The sequence below is a fragment of the Plecotus auritus genome, assembly GCF_963455305.1.
Source record: "Plecotus auritus genome assembly, chromosome: 2".
NCBI lineage: Eukaryota > Metazoa > Chordata > Mammalia > Chiroptera > Vespertilionidae > Plecotus > Plecotus auritus.
In genome coordinates this window covers 187,036,994-187,050,199 of record NC_137771.1, presented here as the reverse complement: position 1 = coordinate 187,050,199, position 13,206 = coordinate 187,036,994, and positions in this window count along the sequence as shown.

The window sequence follows — 13,206 nt, the reverse complement described above, 5'->3', positions numbered from 1 at the left end:
ACCAGCCCAAACATCCTCAGAGATGCTTTTCCTGAATTCTCAATCTACAAGTTCTCTTGTCCTACCACAAATCCATTTATCACAGGTGTTCTTAAACTTTGCTGCACATCAAACCCCCTGGAGAACTTGTTAAAAGCCAGATTGCTGAGTCAGTTTCTAATTTAGTAGGGCCCAATAATTTGCATTTCTAACAAGTTCTCAGGAGATACTCCAAGGACTACACTTTGAGAACCATTGGTCTATCACATGTCCTATTTTATTTTTCTCAATGTACTCACCACTTATTTCTATGTATTTGTTTACTTATTTGTTAGACTTTAGGTCCTATGAATATCAAGGATGGTATATCAAGGTATCAGAGTAGTGCCTGGATGCCTGGCATATTGCTTCTATTAGATGAGTGAACAAATAAAAAACAGGTTGAAATATGGAAAGGAATTGTACTAGAATGCATATCAGGTTTGGAGCTAATTTGGAGGATTTATTTTTACTTGTGGTTTCATAAATAGATATTAAATATTATAGAAAATGTACACTTTAAGCTTTAAGTTACAATAATTAAAAAGTAAGCTTTTGTGGCTCTATTCACATATAATGCTGGTTTCTATCATGTTCATATGAAGGCAAGTACAATGTTATTATCTACACTAATAAAATAGAAACATGCAAATTGACTGTACCTCCGCTACACCCACAAGCCACACCCACTATCCAATCAGGAGCGAGTATGCAAATTAACCCAACCAAGATGGCTGCAGCTACAGAGCGAGCAGGAGGCTTGGGTTTCCCCGGCAATGGAGGAAGCCAAGCTTCCCGCCCACTCTGGCCGGCCTTGGCCTCCACTCAAGGCTACAAAGTTTCAATTATAGAAGATAAATAAATCCCAGGGCCTCTGCTTGGGTTGCCAGGGGTCATGGCCAGGCTGCAAACCACCACAGGCCCCTCGCCCAGGCTGTCCCACGCCCCAAGGGAACCCCCACCCTGATCCAGGACACCCTTCAGGGCAAACCAGTCGGCCCCCACTTGTGCACCAGGCCTCTATCTTATCTAATAAAAGAGTAATATGCAAATTGACTGTCACTCCAACACATAAGATGGCTGCCTCCATGTGGTCAAAGATGACTGCCCTCATGTGGACACAAGATGGCCATCACAAGATGGCCAGCAGGGGAAGGCAATTGGGAGGGACCAGGCTGGCAGAGGATAGAAGTTGGGGGCTACCAGGTCTGCAGGGAAGGGTAGTTTGGGGGGACCCAGGCCTTCAGGGGAGGGCAGTTAGGGGCAATCAGGCTGGCAGGGGAGCAGTTAGGCATCAATCAGGCTGGCAGGGGAGTGGTTAGGTGGTGATCAGGCTGGCAGGCAGAAGTGGTTAGGGGCAATCAGGAAGGCAGGCAGGCAAGCAGTTGGGAGCCAGCAGTCCTGGATTGTGAGAGGGATCCCAGATTGGAGAGGGTGCAGGCTGAGCTGAGGGACACACACCCCCATGCACGAATTTTGTACACCGGGCCTATATTATATTATATTATGTTATGTTATATTATATTATATTATATTATATTGTATTATTTATATTATATTACTGTCTTTGCATTTCCCTGCCATCCTGTCATGCAGGAGTACCAGCTGGCTATGGGTGAATATATTATATTATAAACATAATATGAGGGCAAGCATGACATTAACCAGGTTAATTTGATAAATAATATGTAGTAGTACATATTTCAATGAAAATGTTAAGCTCAACATATTTTAAACTAAACAGGATAGGTTTTAATTTTATTTGGAAAATATATTTGTCACTCATTTTGTACATTCTTCTCTTTCCTTGTCTTACAAGAGTACCAAAAATTATGTTTTTGTCCTAACTATAGATGGATTACATATCTATCCTTCTATCCCTGGAGTGTTTTTGCGATTTTCTTTCATTATATTATAACTGTGACATTTTGTTAACATACATTCATCACCAATTACCTGTGATACCTGTGGATATTACATGCAGAACAGAAATCTTTTTAAATGAATGGTCTGATTAAATAGAGTTGGTATATGCTAATTATTAGAAATATGCCTTCCAAAAGGCAGAAGCCAGATAAATTCACAATAAAATAAATTATATAGACAGAGATCCAAAGTGACTGCAAAATTGGCTTTTGCCAAAGCATGTGTTGTGTAGGTTGTGCACACATATCATCCAATGAAGTGGAGATTGGGAACTCTTCCCTGTGATTTCAACACTGACTACCCAAATACCACACACACAACTTAGTGGCCTAGGTTGTTGTGGTAACCAGGTGAACCTGATACCCCTCAGTCCTCACCTCCACTTTATAGTGAAGAGACATTGCCATTGGGCAAATGCAAATATTTATGCTCTGGTCTAAGAATTTCAGCAAGTAGCCAGGGCTTATAGCTTTCGTCATCTCTGAATGAATAGTTTGTGACTGATTCAATTATAAAGCCAAATCACAAAATCATAGGCATCATAGTTAGAAATGGCACTAGAGATTATTTTTTAAGAGATAAGGATAGTAACATGTAGATGAATAAAGTGATTCACCCAAGGTCACACAGGAAATTAATGGCAGAACTAGAACCGTCTTCATATATCCTCCGTGCTCTTTGCGTTTGGCACACTTTTCTTCCCTCATTCCACATTCCACTTATGCAAAGTGACTTAGAGGAAACACGCTTGACGTAAATTGGCACAAATTTTAAACAATGTAAGAAAATAATTAGTAATTACATACATATATGTAGCATTTCCACAATTTCACATTTTCATGATTAAGGCTTATTATGGACTAAATTGTGTCCCCTACCCCCAAATGTGTACATTGAAGCCCTAACCCCCAATATGACTGTATTTGGAGACAGAGCCTCTAAGGAGGTTATTAAGATTGTCCTTATAAGGTGAGAAAGATATATCAGAAGTTCACATACACAGAGGAAAGGCCATGAGAGGACACAGCACAAAGACAGCCATGTGCAAACCAAGGAGAGAGGCCTCAGGACAAATGAAAACTGTCAATACCTTGATCCTGGACTTCCAGCTTCCAGAACTGTGAGAACATAAGTTTCTTTTAAAAAATATTTTTTAATGATTTTTAAAGAGAAAGGAAACAAGCTGGGGGAGAGAGAGAGAAGTATCATTGTGAAAGTGAAACATGGATTGGTTGCCTCCTGCACAGGCCCCGCCCCCACACTGGGCAGGGATTGAGCCCACAGCCTGGCATGTGCCCCAACAGGAATCAAACCGACAACCTTTCGGTGCACAGGATGATGCCCAACTGAGCCACACCTGCCAGGGCGAGAAAATAAGTTTCTGTTGTTTAAGCAACCCTGACTGTAGTGTTTCGTTATGGGAACACTAATGCATACTAATGCAGGGCAGGTTCAAGATCAAGTGTTATATACTAGAGAAAGCTTTAAAAACAAGTTCATTCCCCCACCCCTCCTGGTTTCTAGCCACTAAATGCTAGAAATAAAGATATCACATTTTGCCCATAGTAGGATTGTTGGTTTGGTAACATTCTAACTAAAATTCACAAGTGAATTGCTGTTACCAAGGTATAAAGGCCCCACCCACCAGTGCTTCTTTTGAGACTATTCAATTGTTCCATCACCTTTCTCCAGTCTCCACCACACTGCAGTTGTTTTTTAACCATCACATATCTGTTTGAGAGAAAAAAGAGGCGAGGACAGATAAAGAAGTAGAGGTCTGTGTTTGTCAAGGAGAAATTCATAGTTGTGGGTAAAAATGAGTGAGCAGAATTCAACTCCAAGTCTGGTTTGGAAAATGACCACCAATTTCAGCACGTTGGTGTGTGGAATATTGGATTTGTAACATTATCCCTTTCACACCCTCATCATCATGCACACAGTTCATACCATAATTTCATGAGTGATTCACCAGAATGAATGTGGTAGGAGAAAGTTTTGAGATGAGCTGGCTGCAGCCTTCTCTCTTGGCTGTGAGTAAAAAGAAACATCATAATAACCGAGGCTGCTTTGAGTTAGAGTCTCCATGTGATTCTGGCTCCCTGTTTCCTACCCCATGATATCTAACTCTTTTGTCTGGTTTTTGATGTTCCTCTCCTTGTCTGTTCTATCCTATTTACCCAGACTGATGTCACAGGCCTTCTCAGCACCAATTTTACCCATTGGACTCACCCCTGCTGATCCCCTTCCCAGAAACACCCCCCTGTTATCTAAATTCTGCCAGTTATCAAAGCTCATCTTAAGTCCCACCTCCTCTCAGAAACCCAGGAAGATAATCATCTTGAGCTTTGCTTTTCCCAAACTGCATTTGCAATTTGTCATTACCACATAATTATCTTATTATACTCTTTGATCCATACATTGTCTGTTTTTAACTCTGTACTGGTAGCTGGTAGCTATGTAGAGGCAGTCTTGCATGAAGAAAAGTCACAGATTTTACAAATAGACAGAACTGGGTTGTAAATCCCAGATCTGCCATTTAGTAACTTGGGTAAGTTACTTAACCTTCCTAAGCCTTAATGGCTTTGTCTGTAAATAGGAATAATAGTAAGTGCTTTCTAGTGTTCTTGGGAGAATTAAGCTAAATGAGATCATGGATATGGTGTGCTTCTTTCATGTATATTAATCCCCCCCACCCCACTGTTAATAATATTAACAGTTATATAGACTTTTTCAATCTACAAAGCACTTTTCTTATATATTCTATAATTTATGATCTCTTCCATCTGTAGAATGACTCTAAAGATTCTCTGTGGTGGGAAGTATGTTAACTCTGTTTTTCATATTGAGACAACCAGAGGCATACAGAAAACACTGTCCTAACTAGGGCAGTTTAAAGCATATGACAGGCTGGGACTTCAATTACCCTCTACAGAAGAGAGAAGGAGGAAGCTAGCAGCAATGGAAGGAAGCTGGGAAAGCTAATGAACTACACAACTGGATCTTTGAGGGACCTCAGTTTGCCCAAAACATAGTATACACTGAGTCACCATTTGACCAAGGGACAGTACTCTAACAGGTATAATCTGGTGGGTGAAAATCAGAAATGAGAGTCTTAAGGACAGTTGTCATTCAAAGTCATTTGGTTGACAGCACTCTTTCAGAACATCAGCCCACTTATGGCATGAAGAAAAGACCTAAGGAACAAGATCCCTGGGAATCAACCCCTGGAAGATTTAGGAAGGGAATCAATTGGACTCCAACTAAGGGCTCTGAGACCCAGGATAGAGTCTCATTTCCAAGAGAATAGAAGCAGAAGGCATGGCCAAGGTAATGAAGACCAGAAAAGGCTACAACTCAGAGGCCAGATGTGTGCTGAGGCTCTTGATAGACAAACCAGAGAGCAGATCCAAGGTAACAAGACTAAAATCAGGTCACCTTGGTTTGAAGTCCAAGTGAAGGTAATAGGCAATAGCCTTTGACTCAGGAATGTATAGACTTCTCTCTTACTTACACGTTTGTTCTTCCAGTCTCTACATGCTTGATAGCTCTAGCTCTGCATATCTAGTTCTCCTTCATCTTTGGATAAGTTATTTGAACTGCCTGTTCAAATAACTATGCACATCTATGCACATCTAAACATGAACCTTGACCTTAGATACATGTACTTAGTTTAAAACATTGTCTGCCACTCTTGGAAAAGGTGTCTGCTGCATTTGCTTCCAGCCATGGCCATGGTGCCCTCACACTCTAGTTTGAACCAGCCTTCTGGGCAGGCCAGGCTTGCCCTATTCTAGTTTGGCCCAGGGACTGGTCAGCGGGTGGGATGAAGGCTGGCTGAGCCTGCTGTAGAGAACATTAGTGACTCCTGCTGAGAGAGCCAGGGTAAGGTCACAATTGATAGGCAGATAATAAGCTATCTTGATTCATTTGTTGGGACACAACCATGAACTTAGGAACAATTCTGCCCTTGAGAAGGGGGGCGGGTGTTAATTTTCAACTTCAGGCTCTTGCCTTGGCTAGCTTCCTTAGCAACAAAAGCAGGCCATCAGCTTAACTTCCTATACCCACTTGCTTGCTGGAAGAATTGTATGTCTTCCCTCTCACCTGGCTAAACCTCACAGAGGAAATAACTAAAGATGCCCAGGGGCGTTCCCCAATCTATCCTCAGAGAATGAAAAGATTTCACTATTTGGAAATGTATTTTCTGTCTTAGTGATCCTTAGTTGCTTTTGCAAATCTTTCCAACATTTTCATTGGCTCTATTTTCCACTCAGTAAAATGGAGATGGCCTCCTCAGTTCCAGAGTAGAGTCAAATTACCCTTACATTTACCTTGAGCTCTAATTTAAAGCATAACTGAGGGTATATATCCTCACAGATGAGAAGACTTTCAAAGGAATAGCTCTACACTGGAACATTTAAGAATTACTCCCCTACTGATCTGTACTGCAAACAGCTACTCCTGCGCTTCCTGGAATGCTAACCACATTGCCATTTCGTAGAGAGTACATCTAAAGCCAGGGCTTTAAAACAGTACAGCTGGACTAGGACAAGGTAAATGGCTCTTCCCCACAAAACCCTTCAATGGCTCCCCACTCTGCATAAATCCGAATTTCCTCGCCAAGCACCCATATTCTTCCTAGTTTTCCCCTAAGGTGACTTTCCAGCTTTATTTCTTCCACTGTCATCTAAGTGATTGTATCAACATAACATACCAATAACACCTCAGAAGGAAAAATGCCCTCTCTGCCCCTAAACCATGGCTTCAGTGCAATGGTTCACTTCTTGTTAAGGACATTTGAACATATCTACACAAACTAGAGAAACTTCACTCTGAAACCAGGAATTGCTTCTGAGTGAGAAGTTCTGGCATGAGAATATTCTGAGATGCTCTGAAAGGTCGCATCTGGAGCAGACAGAGCCACTCAAAAAACCTGCATAAAGTCTCCCAGTTTTCACAGGGGAAACTCAATGCATATCTTTCTAGAATTCTCACAGAATTCTCTGAGAACAGAACCTAGAGCTGTTCACAGAACTGCTCCTTCCAACAACCTTCTCCTCCCACCCAAGCTCCAAACTGAGAACTAAAATATATTAAAGTATTTAATGAGTTTCTAATATTCTAATATTTGGTTATGAGCATTTGAGTCCCCCTTTGTTAGGGTATAGTCACAAGTGTGTGTCTGTGTGTCTGTGTGTCTGTGTGTCTGTGTGTATGCATGTGTGTTTGAATAGTGGTGTGTGTGTTTGTTTGGATGGTTGGTGGTTATGTTTTCATGCATTTGGCCAGATCTTCATGAGCTGTATATGCCATATGCCTGCTGTTACTAATCCTGGGACCTACCCTAATTCTTGGAGTTCTTGCCCCATTTTTCATTGTAGGATAACAAGTATCTTGACTGTAATCTATTAATTGAATAATTGAATAAACTTGTTTCCCTCCAGTGCGAGCATATTGTTTGCACACAGTGTCATCCTAGGCCCTCCAGCTATGGAAGGCCTGCCAGATATGTTTATTAAACCCCCTGTGCTTGGAAAGAACACAGAAAACTGTCATCTAGAGCAATACAAAAGTGCCTATCTCAGCTGGAGATCTCGCTGTTGTGAATAAAGGAAGAGTTTGTGGTACAGTTTTGAGATGTAAAGAGAAAAAGCTTCCCCATGGTGCAAATGTGTTGTAACCCTCAGGCGAGAAAAAAAAATATTGAATTGTTGCTGGCAGTACAATGTAATTATTGAGTTAGCGGCAGCTATGTTTCTAAGCTTCTTAAGGTAAAAATCACATTAATTTGGCCTTCTCCAAAGGACATTCCAGGTTGTTAAATGGAACCGTTGAAACATTTTTCACTAATGAACCTAGCCAATGAACAGCCATTTCCACTTAAGTCAAACACTGGACAAGCTGGCAGTGAAAAAGGAGATGTGCTACTGTGGATGCTGCCTTTGTTAGCCCGAGGCCCCGCTGCCTTGAGATGTGTTTTCCAAACTCCTGAAGTGGTCACTGAGTGGGAGGCATGTTGGAGACCATGGTGTTGAACTCAGAAAATCCAGTGAGTCAGAACTTGGCCTCCTTCTAGAAGGACAGAAGTCACTGTGCACCCTCTGGGATGACGGGCATGAGGCCAAGAGCTTTCCAAGATGCTATCTTCTAGACAAACAAAACCCTCAGCTCCTAAAAAAAAAATGGTGGCTTTTGTGTACTTTCACTCTGATTTCTCAGGGATTCAATCCTTTCTGAGTCACTGTAGACCTTGACCTGAATGGCACCACCTCTGCTCCACAGGGAAAAGAGCCAGTGGGACTCTGTAATCCAAACTCAGATGGGGTCATGCTGTGGTGGTCAGACATCACTGTACATTGTGCAGGAACCTATATTCCTGCAGTGGGGCCTTCCTTGAAATGTCAGTGGGAGGAAAATCTGTGCTTCCTGTTGCTGGTGCAGGGCCGGGCTGGGTGAGCCTGGCCGGTTCATTCAGTGTGCTTCCTCTCTTGAATACTTGAGAGGGTAGTTTTTTGTTTGTTGGTTGGTTGGTTGGTTTAAATATATTATTAATTTCAGAGAGGAAGGGAGAGGGAGAGAGAGATAGAAAGATCAGTGATGAGAGAGAATCATCGACCAGCTGCCTCCTGCATGGCCCCCACTGGGGATTGAGCCTGCAACCCAGGCATGTGCCCTGACAGGGAATCCAACCATGACTTCCTGGTTCATAAGTTAACACTCAACTACTGAGCCATGCTGGCTGGCTGGGACCTTGTTTCTAGAGTTCCTGTAGTCTGGCATGCTGGGGACACCTAACCTGAGCAGGAGTCAGCAGGATGACTATTCAGTAGATCCTGACCTCAAAGACAGGCATGAATTGCATGCTGTATGCAAGATGCTTCTGTAGCCTTTAGTGAGAGATCACCCATATATTTTTTAATGGGGGAAAAAAGAGCTTAGTGATGGTTTAAAAAGTGCTTTCAAAATACAAAGTCTTTAGCACCAATATTGGACTAGGTCATTGATGGGTTTTATACTTTTTCATTTCTATGATTAATTTTATTTTTTATTTAAAATCTTTTAATAGTTGACATATAATATTATATTAGTTATATGAATTTTGGGTGATTTGACATTTTTATACATTACAATGTGATCACTCCACTAATTTTACTAATTATCTATCACTGTGCAAACTTATCACAATATCGCTAATTATATTCCCCTTCACCTTTTCACCCATCCCCTCCCTCTACTCTCTGGCAACCATCCCTTTGGTCTCTGTTTCTATGAGTCTGTTTTTGGTTTGTCTTGTCTGTTCATTTGTTTTGTGTGTTTAGACTCTACATATAAGACAAATGGTGCAGTCACTATGGAAAACTGTATAGCAATTCCTCAAAAAATTAAAAATAGGTCTATCATGCGACCCAGCAATTTCACTTCTGGATTGGTGGTTTTATTGAGAAGGTGCCCCATGTATTCAGGACATTCCTCTGGTCAGGAAGAAGTAGCTATTCAGAGTTTAAAGACATAATGGGAGAAAGAGAGAGAGTGGCAAAGGAATGAATCTTTCATTTGTGAGAACAACTTCTTCAGAATTCCAGAAAATTGAATTTCTACATTCAGTCAATTTTGCTAAAGGGTGAGAAGCACTTTGGTGTTTCAGTACTATATGATACGTTCTTAGTTGATAGTACCCTACTAAATAACATTGAATGCATTCCTATTTTAACAATGGACAAGTTGTGTTTCAGAGATGTGAAATAATTTGGTCACTTTCACACAGCTCCTTATGTGTAACTCCAAATTGTGACCTTTCCCCAGCGTCATATTGCCTCTGACAGAGCACAGAGGCAAGTATTTTTCTCCTTACATCTTTGTCGGAGCTTCCCAGCATGCTTTGCAGCATGAATGTAACAATAGTCCACGCTCAAGGGAACAAAAGCTGGGATAACTGTGTTACGTACCTTGGTATTATTTGCGTGGCCAAATAAAGCTATCTTGCTACAGATGTAACCTTCGATAATTTATTGATGTAAAAGTGGCCTCAGGTACCAGGTTTTTGGCAGCTGTTATACTGTCAGAGTACACTGTAGAACATGGCATCCATGAATATTTTATGTGGAGGAGAAATGGAAAAATACACCTTTCAATATATCAGTTCCCAGCCCTGATCTTCATTACTGAAATATGAATCGAATCCCATCTCTGAATTTGATCAACCAAAACTGTGCAAACTGAGCACTCCTTAAATTGGGTTTCAGCAACGAATTGATTTGATCCCTAATTTTTTGTTGAGCACATCAGCTGTTTATGGCAGCCCGTCCTGTAGTAGTGGGTTAGTGACCTCAGTGATACGTTGGAAGCTACAGACTTAACTGTCAATAGGATTGGCTTGGCCCTTTATCCTTCAGCGGCAGATAAATAGAGCCCCATTCAGTAAGTTCATTGTGTAGGGATTTATGGGAGTTTTATTTATGCAGACTTGGAAGCAGTTGGAGATCATCAACATCTAATACACCCTCTGTCAAATATTTCTCTTCCATTGTTGGGTTATTAAAATATGGGTTTGGGAGGTTGAGGGATTCTGTCCTTTTTGGAAGCAAATACTTTTTAAAAATAATCATAAGGGCATTTTTAAAATTTGTTTTTTGTGTGGGATTTTTTGTATCCAGGGTACCTCTGAGTAGTAGATTTTTTATATGTAGCCCATCCTCAAAACTGAAAACCAATCCTCCATTTCTCCAGGGCTTACCTTTTCATCACTTGAGGACCAGTGGCTACATGATTTGGACCCACTGAGGAAGGCAGGATGATATCAGTTCAAAAGTATTGGATACCTGTGGAGCACTTTGCAAGATATTGCAGGATTCTGTGGGCTTTGTATAGAACAACACAGAAGTATTGCTGAGTACTTTGCAATATGAATTCCTACAATTTGCCATGCTTTTCAGGTGATGAAACTAGGTAAGTGCTTCATTTTTTTTTATTTCAATTGGTTTGATTTTGTGCTTTCATTATATTATTGCATTTAGGTTTTGCATACTTGGGGTTTTACATTTTTTTAACCGATTCTTAATCCTGTCTCCTCTGATGAGCAGCTGACTCAGCCTAGCTACATCTTTAATTGATGCTCTCTTCAACTCTACATGCTAAATTGCAATGCCATGATCTACCTAAACAGATAGTTTAATCAATGTACAAGTTTCTCTACTTACTTTAAATAAATGCCTTTCAGACTTAGTAAACACCATTAGGGAAAACATGGATGGTTTAAAACAAGATAAGTGATTTATGTTTCCTCAAATGAAGCCCTTAAACTCATTTAACTAATGAAATACTTATATGACCCTTAGAAAATTTATTTTTGTGTAAAGTATGCTTCTGTTTTCAGAATTCCATAATTGAACAAGATTAATTTAAGACCCTTGTTGGCAGCTGTTAAGTAAATCTGGTAATGCACTAAGGTCCTAAATTTAGAATGCTAAGATAGAACACCCCCCCCCAATAATATTTCCTATAACCTAAAATGTGTTTTTCAAAAGGGAACAGTTTCATGAGTATTACATTTAATATTTAAGAACCAAAACTGTAGCTTTTTTTAAGACACAGTAAAGGGAATGCCAAATAATTACTAAGTTTTATGGATAAGCCTAAAATATTTAATTAAACTTTCAGAGCTACCTAACCTTGTAGCCACAAATGAATGCAGATGCTGGAAGAATAAAGTTCATTACACTTCATTTCTCCCCTTCTGATTCCCTGCTCCATTCCAATAAGAAGGTGATAATTTTCTGTTTTACTTTTTTTGTTCTCAAGTCCTTATAACTAGCTGGTACAGAGTCAGAATGAAAACTCAAGCCTTCTGATTCTTAGCCCAGAGGTCTTTCCACAACTGTGCCTCTCTGGAAACCTCTGCTTCAGTGCTGATACATAACTGAACAAATCAAACGTGAATATCTAGTCTATTCAATTTTAGAAGGAGAGTAAAAATATGCCCTCTTTCTTACCAATTAGTGAGCATGGGTTTTCACACTAGAGTACTAGAGTACTTGGTTAATCAGGTGCAATAAAGCTTCAAGGTATTACAAAAAATCACTAGTTACCAGAGTCTCTTTTCCTGAAAGAATAATGAACTGGATTTTTCCTGGGAGTTCCAACTTCAACCTTTTTTTCTCTTGTTCCCATTAATTTACTGGTACTGATCAGATAATGGTTGCAAACTTCTTATCTCAGAAATATAGTATTTAACTATAGGAATCCTTAGTGAATTTAAACTATTGTTTGATTCAGAAAATAATCAATACTCATACACACACAAAAATCTATCTACAGCAGCTCCAAACTCCCACCAGTAGCCAAAATTTGAGTTAAATCACTGAAAAGCTCTCCTTTAAATGTCAATACCATCATAATAATAATTACCATTTGTTGAATGCCTACTGAAGGACAGACTAGGTGCTTTACATACATTATATCTTTAATCCCCACAGCTGTCATTCAAAGTCTGCATTATTATCATTATTCTAAGGATAAGGATAAGCAACTGCCCAAGGCCACACAGCTAGTAAGTCCTAGGGCCAAGGCTTGAATCCAGGTCTCTGTTTCTGAAGCCTTTTCATTTCCCCCATAAGACAGAGTAATGAATGCATGAAGCTACACCAATCATTGACATGGAGTTCCCATCACTTTATAACTGATGGAGATCCTGAAATAATGGCCCCAGGGAAGATGCTACAAAGTAGTTACTATGGTAGAATGTAAAAACTTGACTGTTTCCTTCATGGTTTTATCTCAAATCCAATGGCTTTGCTTCTCCACTCTGGGTTTTGCATCCTTTGGCCAGATTAGAATTGGCTCTTTTGGGTTAGTCAATCTATTTCCCTTCATTCAAGTGTATGCTTTGATGTGTAACCAAAGTCTGAGAATTCCAGCAGCATCTGGACAAAGAAGGAACAGCCAATCACCACCTGTCAGGCAGACACAAACGGAAGAATGACCACAGCTGAGCCTGCCCTGGCCATTTGTCAGCATGCTCCCCTTCCAGGCAGCTCCGCCCTGGGGTGACCAGGACTCCCGACTTCTGTGTAGTGCTTCGGTGTAGGGCATAGTGTTTCCCACCAAACTTGTATCAGATTTCACAAGCATGACCAGAGTCCTCATGCACCCTCATGCGGTATCACAGCAGGGTGAGGTCGTTTGGAAGCATTTTGCAGCTTATGCCACATGGTGGGTGGGCGGTTACTAATGATCATGGCTTCAGTACTTGCAGGCCCCCAGACC